Genomic DNA, 18164 nt, shown 5'->3' with positions numbered 1-18164 from the left:
AATAAAGTTTATAAATAATGCCAATAATTCAAATTCTTTGATAGCAAGTAGATTCTCAAGCTTTCTCTTAACCCTGTTTTCACTTAAATTCAGGTAAAACAAGCAATTAGAGATCAACAAAGTTTTGAGGTTTAATTCAAGTCATTAGAAACTAATATTATTTAAAAGTAGGAAATATTTTAAAGTAGCACCTTCATGGTGCTCTTCTATTTCTTAATCACACAAATATTTTTAAAATGTCAAGGTAAAAGCTTATGGCTGATTGAAACTGAAAGGCATCTTTACCTAAAAGTTCTTTCTTCTTTTACGAAACCAAAACCTCCATGTGCAGAAATAGAATGCACATGGCTATTTCATCTTGAACAGCACTCAGGAAACACATTTGATGTTGGTTTGTGTCATTATGATAAGAACACAATGAACTGTGAGAAGGGTCATTTCTGGATAATTAGTTGGCTGTAGATCAACAAGAGATGGATCTTTGTAACAGATGTGACATAAGGACTTTGAGGAACTGAACTTTTTTAAATAAGGAGATTTTAAAAGACATCCTCTTAGAAATAAATTACTCTAGATAGAAGGTGGGAGGGGGATTCAGGATTGGGAGCATGTATACACCCGTGGTGGATTCATGTCAATGTATGGCAAAACCAATACAGTATTGTAAAGTAAAATAAAGTAAAAAATTAAAAAATAAAAAAATTTAAAAAAATTTAAAAAAAAGAAAATACTATATGCCATTATTCATAAGCCCATTTTCATCACTGCAGAATAGTTCTATGTCAGTGTGACAATGTCTTTCTTTGTGTTTGGGATCCACTTTTAGTTAATTAATTTAAAAAGTAAAGGGAAAACTTGGACTCTATCGCTGAGGTTCTCATCAACTCAAATTCTAATTATAGTATTTTATGCACTCTGAAACTTTCCCTAATTTGAAGATAAAAATCTCAGGAAAAGATCCCTTTTCTAAAAAATTTTTTTCTACCCAACAGAAAAGTTAAGGGTCAATATTTTGGTCAATTGCTACAGATGAACTATTTCTAAATTTTGTTAGAAAGAAATTAAAAGCCAGTAAATGCCAAATATTAGAACTTTAATACTTCATTATGGAGGTTTTAGTATTCCATTTGGAGAAGGAAATGGCAACCCACTCCAGTGTTGTTGCCTGGAGAATCCCAGGGACAGAGGAGCCTAGTGGGCTGCCGTCTATGGGGTCGCACAGAGTCGGACACGACTGAAGCGACTTAGCAGCAGCCGCAGCAGCAGCAGCAGCAGCAGTATTCCATTACATATACATTTAGATGTTAGATGAGGAGCTAGTTTTACATAAGCACACACATTCATTTACTGGGCTCTATATGATGCTCTTGTTAGATAAAGCCAAACATGTAACTAGCTTTGGTTATAGTTTAAAAGTAAGAAGTTTGAAGATCTGCAATTTAGGATGCTATTTAGATACGATTCTTGATATGCTAAGGTATTTATTCACTAAAAGGCTAGTCAGCACAAAGTGAGACAAAGTGGGAACAAATACGCAACAAAAAAAGGTGTCATTTTCTAAGAGACTTATAATAATTATTTTAATAGTAAGCCACCTGCGGTAGCTACTGTCAACAAACAAAGCAGGAAATATTTCACACCTGAAATGTTCCTGACTTCTAGCCCCAAACAAGAAACATTCTAATAAAACCATGCCCTTGACTGCTACCAAAACTCTTCCCCAAAGAAATTTTTATATTGTCTGTGGAGTGTAATCTACTGAGAATATAATAAGGATATTATAAATCACTGAAAGTACTAAAGTAGGTCCCATTTTTGTAATCACTGTACTTTATGGCAATAGATTGAGTTCCTACTACTATAGAGAGAAGATTCAGGTCAATTTCCAGTAATAATTTACATAAATGAAAACTTTCTATTTAATTTACTTTAAACAGAACACAAACTTAGAAAATGATCCAGGTGCTCTATATTAGAGCTTTTAGAAACTATCAGAAGTTACTGAAATGAATAGGAATGAAAGAAATTGCCTCCTCTTTAATGCTACTTTTTGATGATAAAATAAAAACTTCTCACTATGGTAAATAGGAGGAGTTTCCCAATCTAAATTCATTTGCCTTGTAGTTTTGATTAAATATATGCATATAGGAAATTTCATATTGTAGGGAATACATAATTTCTGTAGTGAGTTTCTTATGAATTATGATATTGGGTACAAGGGCAAGTAATTTTTCATTTTGTTCAAAATGTTCCAACGATCTGAAATCGCCATCCATTTGTTTATGCCCTTCAAAGTCTCTCCTTCTAAACTCTATGAACATTACCAAACTAAAGCTAAAATAAGGAATTTTTTTCTCCTCTAAACATAGGAGCTAATGCCTATGGGAAAATAGCATTCTTAACAAATAAAGCCCAGGGGATCCAGTCAGGCGGAGGAATAAATCCTCATCTTTCACACAACTTTCAAACCGGTAAAGAATACAAGAATTCAAAAATAGTTTCTTTTCAGTTCACACCATATAAGGTACAAAGTAAGTTTGTATGAAATGGTGATGCCGTATCAACTTTCCAGACGTGAAGATCCAATGATTAGAAGCTTAACTTTAATATGCAAAGTAGAGGGTGGGATGGAGACGGCGGGCGGGGGGCAGGGGGCATCTGGATAAATAATCCTGCACAACTGAAGTGGGAATTTAGGTCATTTCCTATGTGAGGACATAGAGGGCATATTGGATAATGGTCAGACTACCTGAAGGGAAACCACAAGCTGATTAGTTCCACTCCAAGGGCTGGTTTTTAAAAACCAGTTCTTATTCTTCACCATTGATTAGAAGTCTAAATGAAAGGCTACATATGGTGAAAGATATATCCATCCAGCCATTACAACAGAAGCGCGATAAATTATCCAGGGTGCCTGCAGAGAACCCTCTAATCCACTCTTTCAATTTTCAATCTCACCTATGAAAAAGTCTGAAACTGTATGCCAATTGGTTGTTAATAATGCGCTCTGGGAGGGAGCAAGTTGAAACTGTTCTCCAAACTGCAAATCAAGAGACAAAGCATGTGTGTCTACTACCGTGGAATGAAATGATGTATCAGAACAAAAGATGGTGTCTGCAGTACAGGATGAAAGTATGCTTTTATGTGTCCTCTAAAATCCATGACTCTGGGCAGCAAAGCTCCGGAGCACTTATATTTCTACTCCCAGAAGAGTATGCTAACATAGATGTAGCTAACGGAAGCCTCCAAAAGGAAGTTTGTGACATGAAATTTAAAATAATTGTTTTTAAATTTGTAGTTTCCAGATTGGGTTTCTGCTGAGCCTGCCAAACATTCTTCCTTTTCTGTGGGTTAGCTACACAAATATGGATCTCATTTGTTTACTGATAGGAAGATGCGGTGACTCAGCCGTTTTGTAAAGACACGTTAGTTTTCCTATTTGTACTCTCCTTCCACAGGACACTGTATAATGGGACCAGCCTGAAGCTGGGGGGAAGGGAGAACACAGTGGGGCAGGGTGTAGGAAGAGCAAGCCCCTCGCCTCTCTGGTTTGGTCTGCAGCCCAGGCTGCTCCCCTGGGACCCCCTGACTCCTGCTCACCTCAGGCCGCTCCATTCCTGTCCTTTCGCTCATTCTGGCTGTGGGCTCCAATCAGACTTCAGCGTCATCTCCTTCCCCAATCTGCTCTTCTTTCTTTAGTTTCTGTCCTGTGGTCCACACTATTATTCTCCAGAACAAAGCCTGAGAATCACCCCTACTTCTCTCTCCTCCTCATCCCTTCACCTAGTCACACATCTTGCCATTTCTACCTCATCAATCCACCCTGAATCCACCCCCTTCTCTACATCTCTCCAGGTCCTTTTATTTTTCATCTGAATAACTGCAACTATATCTTAACTATCTCTCTCTCCCCATTTGTCTTCGTCCCATCCTCTAGCAAGAGTGATCTTTCTAAAATGTCTGTCTGATCATGCTACCCAACTTCTTAAATCCTTCAGATTCTATTCTTTTAGGACAATTACTTAGCATGGCATGCAAGGTCCTTTACAGTCTCTGCTTTTGGTTTACTTCCTCATCTTCTCGAACTTTACATTTCAACCTTATTCAAGATGCAGTGTCCCCAGATGCCTTTCTTTTTTGTATCACAAAGGCTTTGAACATGCAACTTCCATGAAAACACCGCTGCTGCTGCTACTGCTAAATCGCTTCAGTCGTGTCCGACTCTGCGCGACCCCATAGACGGCAACCCACCAGGCTCCTCCATCCATGGGATTGTCTAGGCAACAGTACTGGGATGGGTTGCCATTTCCTTCTCTGGAAAACACTGCAGTATTTATTAATAAGATTTTCCATATTGACAACACTGTGACTTAGACTCAGAGGTCCTGATCTCTTCCCCACCCAGATTTGGATGATTTACCCCTCTATGATTCTTCCATTGTACCTCGACATACCCTGAGCGTATTTTTGACATAATATTGCTATGTTTTTGTTTCATTTAGTTCCCACTAGACTCTAAAGTCTTTGAAGGCAGTGAACATGTTTACCTGCTATTGTATCCCCACCATATACAGCAGAGGGCATGGCAAATATTAGGCACACAAAATGAGTTTGATGAATGAATCAGTGAATGAGTGGGCATTAAATTTTAAATAAATTTTAGGGTTTAATCTTAGGATCTTCCCTGTAGCTCAGATGGTAAAGAATCTGCCTGCAATGGAGAAGCCCCGGGTTTAATCCCTGGATTGGGAGGATCCTCTGGAGAAGAGAATGGCAATCCACTTCAGTATTCTTGCCTGGAGAAACCCATAGACAGAGGAGCCTGGCGGGCTATAGTCCATGGGGTTGCAAAGAGTCCGACATGACTGAGCGACTAGCACTACTACACTAAGTACATCTTAAGAAAGTATGAGGGCTGTGAAGATAAAAAGTGTCTCAAAAAGAATCATTCATAATGACTTTTTAAAAAGCCCCATAAGAACATTTAGGTAAGCTGGAGTACTTTAGAGTCCAAGGTTTGAGGTCCTTTTAATTCCACCCAAGCAAGAACCAAAGTTTATTTCATAACTAAAGGAGGTTATTCTTTCTATGTTATCGTTTAGCACTCAATTCACATCAAACAAGCCACTTAGTTAACTTGGGCCAAATGTAGGTCAGCATCACAGTATATGATCAGAGATTAGGCAGGAGCCACTCTTTGTGTAAGAAGAAATCATAGCATTTTATGCAGCCAGTTTGGAAGAATGGAGACATTGAGGTCTTCTCTGCAATCATATGCTGCCAAAGAGTACTAAATGCTTAGCCATTTATAACGAAACAATAATGCAGCCTTGTCACTCATTTGACCTTGTTCAAAATATCATATATGAATGCATATATGTGGAATCTAGAAAAATGCTATCTTACTGATGATCTTCCTTGCAAAACAGTAATAGAGATGCAGACACAGAGAACAAATGTAGGGACACCAGGAAGAGGAGTGAGAGAATGGGATGAACTAGGAGACTGGGACTGCCATCATACACTACCGGTACTATGTATAAAATAGAAAACCAGTGAAAACCTACTGCAGAGCTCAGCGAAACCTACTCAGTGCTCTGTGGGGACCTAAAGGGGAAGGAAATCCAAAAAAGAGGGGATATATGTATACATATAGCTGACTCACTTTGCTATACAGTAGAAACTAACACAATATTGTGAAGCAACTATACTATACTCTAATAGAGATTAATTTTTTCAACTGTCCATTCAAAAATGTGTCCAAGATGCTTCTCTCACTGCACTTTATTTCAGAGTGGCTTTCTTGACTCTGGCTAGTTATTGCCTCATAAATCCATAAAAGTCATATAATCACTTCCCTAATTTGTTCTACTCATCATTACTGCTCTGTATACCCAGACAGCCTTAGGAATTTAGCCACACAACTAAGTGTTTGGACAGAAGGTAGTCAAATAGGAAGAAGGGACGTGCCACCCCATTTGTTTGTAGACTGGATATTAGAAAAAAAAAAATACGCAAGTGCCAATCAGCAACTAAAAGCAAAGACTTCAAAACTGAAGTGTTCACTTTTAAGAGTTCTGCTGGCCTGTGCTACCTGTTTCTTGTTTTTGTTTTTTATTTTTTTTTGCCTAAAAAGAAACACTCTTTTAGCTCTTCCTTATCTCATCCTCCAAGAATCTTTGGAATAGAAAAGATTCATCCCTAAACACTCACATTTTTGTTTTAATTTGGGCTTCCCAGGTGGTGCTAGTGGTAAAGGCTTGCCTGTCAATGCAGGGGAAGAGACTCAGGTTCAGTCCCTGGGTTGGGAAGATCCCCTGGAGGAAGGCATGGCAACCCACTCCAGTATGCTTGCCTGGAGAATCCCACGGACAGAGGAGCCTGGCGGGTATGGTCCATAGGGTTGCGAAGAGTCAGACACGACTGAAGTGACTTCGCATAGCAGCATGTTTCCCACCATAAGAATGGCAGTTGCTCACTCTTAAAACCTTATAAAAGTGACTCTAAAAGTATATCATTTTTTCATAGAAGCATTAGTAAAAATTAAACTTGGATGTGAGACCATTGGGAATATGAAGCAAGAGAGATAACAGAACAGTTCCTAGTTGAGACAGTCACCTTGGATCCACTGTAAGGTAATGAAGTTGGTCAGTGGGATGGGAAACAGTCAGGAGAAGAAAGGCTGGGCTTTCCTGGTGGCTCATCAGTAAAGAATCTGCCTGCCAATGAAGAAGACACAGGTTCAATCCTTGGGTTGGGAAGATCCCCTGGCGAAGGAAATGGCAACCCACTCCAGTAATCTTGGCTCTGGGAAATCCCCTGGACAGACGAGCCTGATGGGCTATAGTCCACGGGGTCACAAAGAGCTGGACACGACTAAGCAACTAAACAACAACTTAATGATGCTTTCAAATCGTGGTGCTGGAGAAGACTCTTTCCAGTCCCTTGGACTGCAAGGAGATCAAATCAGTCAGTCCTAAAGGAAATCAACCCTGAATATTAATTGGAAGGACTGATGTTAAAGTTGAAGCTCCAATACTTTGGCCACCTGACGTGATGAGCCAAAGCACTGGAAAGGATCCCGATGTTAGAAAAGACGGAAGGCAACAGGAGAAGGGGATGGCAGAGGATGAGATGGCTGGATAGCATCATTGTCTCAATGGACATGAATCTGAGCAAACTTTGGGAGATAGTGGAGGACAGAGGAGTCTGGCGTGCTGCATTCCTTGTGGTCGCAAAGAGTGAGACAGGACTTAGTGATTAAATAGCAACAGGGAGAAGAAAGAGAAAACCATAACAGTGCTTGAAGATTTTGTAAGTGCTTAGAGATAAGTCTTCATTATCAATGAAGGTATGAAGTAACTTGGGGAAGCTGGGGATCCTAACCTGATGTTCATACCCTGTTTTTACAAACCACACCATAAACTGCTATTTTGCTCTTTTTTTTTTTTTCCCCAAAAAAGTTTTCTTTTCCTGCTTCTGTTCAAAGTTTCTAGTGATAATACTTTTGATAAAATGTTTCTTTCTAAAATTTTACAAAGACAGAGATGACATTATTCCCCAAGCGATATACCTATATACATCTTTCTGGACATTTCTGGTTCTTTCAATTTCTCCAGGAATTATTTCCAGACAAGGCAGCAGAGATTGGCTATTCACCAAGTTCATTTAGCTTTTCATCTGAGCCCACAGCTATATTTCTCTCTCTCCCTTGCAGTTAGGTGTGAAAATGTGACTTGACACTTGCCAAAGAAATGTGGTCAGAAATGATATAAACCATAAAATCGTGTACTTCTAGTGCTGGCCAAAAAAAATCCTCCCACCTGACTGTCCAATCTCTTTCTTTATTTCTCTTATCCAATGGCTTCATGCCTACGTGCAGGGTAATATCAGAATACACATGTGAAAGATGGTAGAGTCTTTGTGAGTCTGGATTCCTGCAAGAAGCTGTGTTCTTTATCATGTGTAAGAAATCAATGTCTATTGTGGTAAGCCACTAACATCTCCGAGTTTGTCTGCTAAAACAGCTAAAGTTATTCTAAAACAGATGGTATCCAGAAATAGACCAAAAGAAAGAATAATCTTGCAAAAATATATTGTCGATATTTTTGTATGTCTTTTCCTCTACCTTCTCCTCTTTCTTTTTTCACTTTAACGCCTTTATTTATCTCACTTTGGGGATTTCTTTATCTATTATCTCTGCTACTTCCAGAATTTCAAAGTTCTGCTTAATCTGGCACTAAGTCTATGTAAACAATATCAGAGGAAGCAGGGAAACAAATTGCCACTGCACTCATGTTCCCTCTTCAAACATGGCAGCTTGAACCACTCAAAACAGAAGACATGAAAAACACTGGGGAAATCTATTCTATGTAAGGATTACAGTTCTGTCTCTTTTTCTACCTTTTGTTCCAGGAGACAAGGTCCGAAAATGAACTACCCATCTGTGACAGCCTATGGTCATTCTACCATAACTCTGTTTTCAAAAAGCCATTAAAAACAAATTAATTCTCCAGGTTTGCTTTGATCGCTTATCTGGTTTGTTATGGTGACTACATCTGAACTTATCAAGCCATCCCAGTATTTTGTAGGGATATTGTTTCCTACAAAATAAGTGCTTTACTTCCCTCCAACAACAGTGGCATCTTATTGTTATAGAAAAAGTAATCGCAACCACACAGTCAAAAGCACACTATTTGAGCCCAAATAGAAATAAAAAATATTTTGATAATTAATCAAGAATATAACAAAAGCAATTAAAGGAATGTTTGCTGAGAAACTCCATTACAATTTTACATTAAGGAAATGGCAATCCACTCCAGCACTCTTGCCTGGAAAATCCCATGGATGGAGGAGCCTGATAGGCTACAGTCCATGGGGTCACAAAGAGTCGGACACGACTGAGCAACTTCACTTCACTTTTCTCAACTCAGGAGCCAAAGCTCATGTCTTCAACAATTTACTTCTGTTAGATGAGAATCAGATGATTTATAAGTGTGTTTTGAGTCAATAGCTGTATGAAAGATCACATACGAGATGTAAGATCTACAGGTAGCTAAGAAAAGCTTAAAATAAACCTTAGATAGTAGGAGATGATGGGATAAAACAAAGAAGATACTTGCAAGGAAGGCAGAAACATTTAAGGTTTACTTGCCTAAAAAACAACCTGTAGAAATATGGGGATGAGGGGGTGTGGGCTTTGAAGAGAAATAAACCTGAGTTCAAATTCTGATTCTGCTTCCTACTAGATGTGAGTCCTTGGGCTAGATTTATTTGACATGCCTCACCCTCTGTTTCCTCCTCTGTAAAATGGGTGGGTATAATATGTCTCTAGTTTACCGGGCTGGTATGGGAATTAGTAGGTAAAGTGACACATATTAGGTAGTTATTATAAGCTGCAGTTATGGATATATCTGGAAAAGATTTACTGTTGACCTAGAAGTCATATTGGTTTTTTTCCAATATGAAGTAAAGATATCAGAGTTTCTCATCTAAAAGTTCTACAGAGATTTCTTTTCCTAATTCATCCACCACATTGGCAGAAATAGCACTGTAAGCTTAACTTGGCTAAAGTTTGCTTCATTCATCTGTCAACAAGATTCCGGGCTTCAAATCAATTGTTGACAATTGTTGAAGGTGGACAGAACAGAACAGGTGTTGTATTTCACACCTCGGAGGGTTCTACTCTACTAACAATAACATATCTTTGTCAGTCAGGCACAATTATAGCACTGGATAAACTGATACAAATGAAAAAGCCAGTTAAAACAGGTCTCCTGACTCTGTTCTGGCCACTGTTATAGGACTTGTTTGAGTCTGTTACATGTGAAGCAGAATGGCATCTCCTTTGGGGACAAAAGGACACAGAGAGGGCATCTCCCACTGACTCCAAAAAATCAAAACCAGCGCACAATTTGCCACACTTAAAAATACTGAAGTTATTTTGTACATTTTGATCATACTCTTTGCTTCTTATTGAAACATAAATGTGTTTTTGAGATATCCAAAATAGAAGGTATAATTTCATGCCATCTGGAATCAGGTAACACAGTGGTCAGACAAATCATTCTACCAAATACATTTGTAAAATCCAAGCTAGGTACTCCAAGTATTTGCATGGATTTCTTTAGAGCAGTGTTTTAACACATATTACTTTTATAAGAAAGAATATAGAAAAAAGCACCTGATATTCACATAAAATAAATTACATACATTATCATAAAGTTGTTCCACTGCAGCTGTTTATAGCAAAGATTCCTGTGGTAGCAATATCTTTTTATCAAAATGGGTAAGGCTGAGTAAAAAGCTGAACAACTTCCGAAAGAGTATGTCGATATGTGGGATCTATTTCAAGTTTTATTTTAAGTTTTAAATTATAAACAATCTTATTATGCAAGATATAGAAACTGACAGAAGAAACACTCCAGCCACAAATAATTCTACTGTGATATTGCCAAATTTTCCAAATATATCAAATAAATATGTTAATGTAAGGTTTCCTAAATTAAATTCTATTATTAAGTGTTTTTCCCTCCTCAATCTTAAGAGTATTACTGCAGGAGGGTGATCAAAAAAGGTGACTCTCAGTGACCAAAGAGATCTATCTGCTATTGTCCCTTGGGGAAAACCAATTTTCCATTTATTCGTTTGTTTTGATGAGGGCCCCAATGCTGGCTTTTGCACCAGTGATCACATATAACAAAGTGAATGATACGAAAATACACATCAGGACGCAAAGTTACACTTCAGTCTTTCTGTACATGTGAAATTATAGGACCACAGAAGTTCACAGTTAGATGGAAGCTGGAAGGATTTATTGGATACTTGATACAGATTCTATGCCATGCATTGTTCATCAGAAACAAGGTTATTTAATTTTCAGACTACCTTTGTGTGTTACATTTAATTTACAGAGTGGCAGCATGGCAATTATCATTAAAATCACTGCATAAACCTCGATATTTTATCCATTTTGCATTTGTTGAGATAAATATTTTGTGTTAAACAGAATTAGGGAAATAAAATTTCTAGAAATAAAATTACAGAAACTTTAAAATTTCACTTTATCAAAAAGAAATAGAAGGAAAAATACACATAAAATTAAAATGCTCAAAATAGGAGGAGTATGGTCACTGCAAGTTCCAATTGTCAATAATTGGATACTGAATCTAAAAAAATATAAAACTGATCATTCTGTTTAATCATAATAACATCACTGTTTATCCATTTTTATTCAGATTCAAGAAAGATAACAGAAATATTTTACAAAGCCACCTAAAGCAAAATTTGATAAAAAGCAAGTACTTCTTAAAAATCATGTATGGGGGTTTGGAAGACTTGAGGATTTCACCCATAAGGGCTCCAGGACTACGGGGTCCCAAGTACTTACTACAATACAAGTACTGTACTTGCTTCTACAGTAAGACTCCATCCTATCAGGAAAGGTGGCACAATGAATAAACTTTTTTTTTTTTTTCCATGAGCAATGGTTTTTTTTTAATCTTAAATGTAAGCAACTTGAGCTAGTTTTTAGTCAGCATAAGAACTCACAATTATACCTTATTTCTTTGATTTGATGCAATTTGCTAAACACATTATAGACATTATAACTTCTTTAAAATGCAGCTGAGAGGCCATAGTATTAATGCATGTTATGTTGATTAGCCATTTTACATTTTTTTCATGCTTTTATTACATGTAATTATTTATATCAAGAAATATGACTTGGTATTGAATCATTATGTTGTATCCCTGAAACTAATAATATTGTAAATGAACTATACTTCAATAAAAAAAGAATTATGATTTGGCCCATAGCCTGCCAAAGCTGTGTAACAATGACCCATGTTATAATATATTCATGATTTCGAGGAAGAAAGATAATATGGTAAACAGAAAGTATTTAGAATCAGACATATCTAACTGAATTCACACTTTGCAAATCCTCTTTATCTGTACATGCGTGCCTGCCAAGTTGCTTCAGTCGTGTCCTATTCTTTGCAACCCCATGGACTGTAGCCCACCAGGCTCCTCTGTCCATGGGATTCTCCAGCAAGAATACTGGAGTGGGCTGCTGCCGGGGGCCAGCGTGAGGAATACCGCCCATGGCAAAGGTCATGAGGAAGGAGGCTTGGCATACGCAAAGGCGTGATCAAGCCTCAGGAAACCCCCTGTTCCCGAGCATCTAACCCCAAAGCCAGAGTCTGTTTTATGCTCTCACCTACACCTCTGACTTTACGGGGGGCTCTCCTCCATAACCGTTTCTCTTGGAGAAGGAGTAAACGTGCAGCTCCAAGGCAATAAAAATTCCTGGGCGTGACAAGAGTGTTTCAGCTTTCGGACTCCTCTGAAGGTTATCTAGCCCACCTGTATAGGTTTGTCCGGCCACATGTGATTGTTTACAGCCTCCCAACCTGAGAGGCACAAGATGTTTTAGACTTACTAAAGGCAAATTCTTTTGGGGAGTTAGAAATTATTAGTATAATGTGTTGGTTAGGAATTATATTGGTGAAGGGTTCTTCATTTGTTGTGTCAATAATTGTTGCTAATTCCCTGCTCTGGGTGGGACAAGGATGTCTCAGGTCAAACCTCTCTGCTGACAGACTAGCTTGTGTGACAGGATTATCCATACTGCTGCCACTAGGCACAAGATTGTTTACTACCTCTCAACTGTAAACAGCACAGAGAGTTTTGGAGTATTTTGAGAGTCTTAATTAGCATAGGACTTTTTCTTCTTGTTGAGTCAATGATCGCCTCCAGGCCTCCATATCCTTAGGCACTTGGGAATATATTAATCAATGTATTTGGAATATAGCAAAGGAAATATAGTAGTTTTTGATGTTAGCAATACTAGACTTTTTGAGTTAATGGATTTTCTCTTTTGTAATAGATCACTGTACTTTGTTATAAATCACTGTGTCCTTGCTATGTAAAAATGTAACTTTATCATATCTTAAGACTAAATAGATCTTAAGGGGAGCATTGGTGAAAGGATTTTCATTTGTTGGGCTGATGTTTGCTGCTAAATCTCCATGTTCCCTACTCTTATAATGAATATAACTAACATACAGGAGAAATAAGTATTAACCTTTAAGCATATAGGAAGAAATAAGTATTAACCTTTAAGACTAATCATGTTAACCTTGGGTTAAATAAATTCCTTTCTTGATTGTAACTCACTACACCCTCACCCTATAGGAATGTAACTTTATTTGGAGGGTGGTGCCTGGTTTAAGAAAAAACACCCTTGGAAAAAATAAGTTTTTTGGTTATCAGAAAGAAAGGATCATAAAATGTCAGCAGGTCTCACTCATGGCCAGAAGATGATGTAATATCCCTAAGACCTTTTTTTTAATACATTTATGTGAAGCACCTGATTTTGACAAAGGTCAGGACTGCTGACTCCCACGTGACTCTGTATTCATCCCTATGTGTAACAAAAGGTATATAAGCAAACCCAAAAATAAAGAAATCGGATCAGTTTCCGGAAAGACTGATTCCCCCATGTCGCTTCTTTCTTGCTCCCGGTTTTTCTGGCTGAATTCCCATCTGGAGCATGGATGCTATTCCACGTAATCCAAGTTATTCAGCCTCCTTTTCTCCACTAATCTTCCTACTACACTATCCGGTTCTAATCTCTATATCTGTGATTAAATATGTATTTTTCCAAAGACGCCGACTCCGTCCCCACCTTCGAATCACCCTGGATCCACCGGGGCTGGACCCCGGCAGGCTGCCATGCCCTCCTGCAGGGAATCTTCCCCAAACAGGGATCCAACTCGCATCTCTTATGGTTTGTGTGTTGGCAGGCAGTTTCCTTACCACCAGCACCACTTGGGAGGCCCAACTGATAATTAACCTCCATGAGCCTCAGTTTCCTTGTTGAAAAATGGTAATGTTTAGGGATATTAATGATAATGGAAATGGTAATATCAGAGACAAAATAAACGTTATGTGAAATGCCTAGAATATTGCCTGCCATATACAGGGGCTTAAAACACACTAGTCCTCTTTTTAAATATACAATTTAAAAAGCTAAAATCAATTGAAATCTTTTAGAGTAGAGAGCCTGCACTAATGGAAAGCCCCCCCAAAAGCAGGAGCCACATGGCTGTCTAAATTTGTGAAGGACCAAAGAGGAAATTCTAGCATCCTGAATGTCACCATAAGGCAGAGATAAAATAGAACTACCTCTGGCCCACCTAATATGTACATCCACAAAAAGAAGCCTTGAACACTCTATTCTGGATGTAATCTCCAAGGTTTCCTTTGAGTGGTAGTGGTTTGTTTCTAGTTTAAAAGACAGAGGTTTAAATCTGAAGCCAAAGACCTGGGGCATGCCATCTGCCTAGCATTAAGCAAGAGCTGAAAGTCAGTTACAGAAAAAAAAAGTCATTTCTAAGATGATTTATGTTCCATCCTTGAACATGGCAGGAAGACTGCAAAAGATATTTGGAAGCCAATGCTTCCTCTGAATCAAGTAAACGAGTATATTGTAAGCCCCTCTCCCTGGACCAAGCTGGCCTGTGCGGGAAGTTGCCAACACAGAGTCTGTGAACCCTGGAGCACACTGGCTTCTTGGGATGAGAAAACAAGGCCAATGATCACTGCTACTGTGAACGTACAGCTCCCAGTACAGCACTGGGGTCAGACGACAGATATCCAGGATATTACTCAAAAACACATCTACCTCAAAGCTGACAAGATAATCTGTTCCTGTGAGTGCAAAGCAGACTGGAATGCTGCAGCTATGACCCTACTCAAGGAAAGAAAAAAGAAAGTGCAACTCTCCCAGGGGCCCCAACTCAAGCTCTTTATGCAGGCAAAACTCCAAGGGACTTCAAAGGGAGTGTTGCCTATGGAGTGAGCCTGGACCAAGCCCTCTGGGGGTATCACTTCCGTGATCATGTTGCCATCTACATTTCGTGTGCTGGCAAATGTAAATATTTCAGATACAGGCTTAAACGAATGAAAGAAGTGTGAAAGAGCTTGGGGGATTGCTCGCAAAGAAACCTCAGGATTCCAGGAAAAACATTTAATATCAGGAGATTCATAAGTTATTCCAAAATTACCGAGAGAATAATTGGTTTGTGATTATATTAAAAATAAAGATTTTTTAATTGACGCATACTGCACTCTAACACATCATCTGATCACACAATAGTATACTTAAAAAAATAATTTCCCAAAGTTAAATACTAAAGGTCAGCAACATTTTTCTAATTGAAATGCAGATTATACTTTGATATTTTAACAAAGTTTTAACATACGTGGTCCTGATTAACGCAGAAGAGCCAAAAGTCAGCAAATATACTTACAGGAGGACCTATGATCGGAGGAGAGTGGAGAAAATAAGAAAAAGAGAAGTAAATTAGTGAATATGCCAAAAAGTAATAAAACATGAAAGCATCATCATAATCATCAACATAATCCAAGAGACACAGAAGTCACTCAAAAATTCAGTGATTCTTAGTCATTTTTTGATCATGGACCTACAAGACCATATCAGAAAAATACATTTACATCTATGTGCACACAAAATTTTATGTCAAGTTTCAAGGAGTATTCAGATTCCCTGAGGCCCGTTTATGAATTACTGAGAGGTTCATGTATTTTAAGCAAAGACTGTCTAATTTATATATCCAAAATTTAGATAATATGAATCAGGAGGGTCTTTAGTCTTCATGATTGTAAACAATTGATGTCCAATTTTCTTGAGTTTGGTAAAATGGCTAAATCAAAAATGTACCATTATTTTTTTTTAAGAATCTTGACCATTCAGTAGTATTTTCAATCTGTAAAAGACTAAGTCCTGATGTTTATATGTTTCTTTAAAAGTGTGTATCTCATCAAAATACAGGCAAAGTCTAAGAAAATTTCAGTATTTCACACACCATATGCTCAATTAAAGCACCAGTTCTCAGTAGTCAGAAAGTTGGGAACTGATTTTCATATTTTCTGTAAAATTGCCGAAGTATAACTTTTTACTTTTTTCCCCTTAATCATCTTTCTTTCTTTTGACACAAAGATCAATTCAGTGATTATTTGGGTCCACCAATGTTTTGTCATTTTTTTCCTTGAAAACAAAGTTATAAAGCATCCTCTGTTATAAACCTTCATAATTCATGAAGGGGATATCTATATAACTTTCCAATTATTTAGAGTGAATGAGCTATAAAGATAACTTTTGAGAATTTCTTTAAAGGAATTAAGCAGATACTTTTTCATAAAACCTTTTTACTTTGACATAATTTTTCCAAGAGGGAGCAGATGAGACAAAAACCCAATCTGCTGTCTTATCTTTTTGATGTGTTAGTATTTCCACTGTTTTGACCCTTAGTGGATTGTTTTTAATGCTAATAAATACTTGTAGGTATAAAATATTGAAAAATAACATTTCTTACTAAAATCAGACCTTTAATTACCTTCCTCTTATCTTTCAAGAAAGAACTGATACCCGTTAAGACTTCACATCTACATTTACATTTTTGGAGTCTTAGACTTTATGAAAGTATTAATAATACTGTAACTGAACACACCCACTTGAATATCTTGGTTTCAAAAAATAGTTTTTATTTGATTTTGCATACAGGGATTTGGCCTGAAACCAAAAGAAAAAAGAAAAACACTGAAATGGGTATCAGGACAATTGGTTGTGCTTCAAGTTCTGCTCATAAAAAAAATAAATGCATGGGCTTTGCTAAACCACCTGATGGCTCTGGGCCACCATTTCCTCAACTAGAAAATGAAAACTCTGGACTGATTACTAAGACTCCTGTCATCACTAAAATGCTATGGCTATACAAGAGGAATAAAACTTCTCAAGTTTTGAAAAGAATGAGAGTAGAAGCACGACAAAATTTTACCAGTTGGATAAAATAATAATAATCTTTCCAAGACATATGCCCTGGTGTCCCAAGGCGGAGGTTTCTGCAGAGAACCTGCCCTGACTGACCACCTGTGTAGATGGAAAGCAGGTGATGCTGTCACACTGTGTGTGGCTAAGAAATTCTCCACTGTACCCTGAAAGGGCAGATTTAGCCTAAAGAAGCCAAAATAGGGTGCCAGGGGTTATTAAACTGTAATAACATTTTGCAAACTTCTTCTTCCTACAGCTTGATGCAAATGAGATTTAAAAAAAATTCTAGATGTAGCAGAGAAGATTTAACATCACACACACACACACACACACACACACACACACATACAGACGCATGGATACAACACCCAACAAAACAATACAATCACTAATTAGGAGGGACAGATGTGGGACCCTAACCAGGATATGAATGACACAGGACAGCTGAAAGAGAGACTTACCAGATTCTCCTCTTCGGCCCCTCTTACCTCGTTTCCCTGGAGGACCTGAAAGACAAAGAACAATTTTTGGAATTTTTTATTCCAAAACGGCTAGTAAATGATTTCTATATATTTTATCACTGTTTTGACTAACATGAAAAGGACCAGAGATTTGTAAAGGCTAACTTTGTCTCTGGTGTTCCAGCGTAATCTATTTAGCTGCATTTAATTATAAAAGCTGTCCTAGACCTCTAACCAATGACGTGTTACTTAGAAACACTAAAGATTCAGAATTTTTGTTCATCCTGCCTAGATATCATCAGTAAGAAAGGGTTTATAAGGAAACTGGTGGTGCTGAGAGTTCATGTCTCTTAGGAAAATTTCTTTTCTGAAGATTTCAGTATATTAATAATTAAAAGCACTAAATAAAAGTGATTACAGTTTCTCTTCAGTCACATTCATCAGACTTCTTTTGAAAATATTTAGTTGGCAGATAGTTAAATGTATGTACTAGTAACGTAAATAATTTGTACAAATATTTCTATTTTATTAAACATTGTTATTTTATTTTATTTATTATTAAATGTGAGTTTTTATAGATTGGAATTTCTCTAATAACACACTGACTTAAAATCAGAATGCTTTTAATTGGAAAGCCTTTAGGGAGGAGCTATCGGTCTCATTTTTCTGAAGGGCTAGCTCATTCAATAAGCGTTTAGTCTTTATGATGATCTCATTTCAAAAGCGGAGGAAAAAACTCTTTTTCTTCAGTGAATTGCCTATGAAGACCACCAAGCTAGTATGTGTCAGACTTGCACATGTTTCTAGATATTCATGGATTTCAAGCCATTACTCTCAATTATATA

General features: G+C 37.5%; 1 protein-coding gene across 1 annotated transcript in view; it reads right to left on the bottom strand.

Annotated features, from left to right (window-relative positions):
- COL25A1 (collagen type XXV alpha 1 chain) overlaps positions 1–17361 on the bottom strand; it is a 195045-nt gene extending 177684 nt beyond the window's left edge. Inside the window, exons 1-2 of the mRNA XM_018049912.1 lie at positions 17320–17361; positions 15318–15325 (exon numbers count right to left, since the gene is read on the bottom strand). The gene's annotated coding sequence lies outside the window, so the exon portion shown is untranslated. The remainder of the gene's footprint in view (positions 1–15317; positions 15326–17319) is intronic.

This window comes from Capra hircus, chromosome 6, assembly GCF_001704415.2.
Source record: "Capra hircus breed San Clemente chromosome 6, ASM170441v1, whole genome shotgun sequence".
NCBI lineage: Eukaryota > Metazoa > Chordata > Mammalia > Artiodactyla > Bovidae > Capra > Capra hircus.
This window is presented reverse-complemented; position numbering and strand designations above follow the sequence as displayed.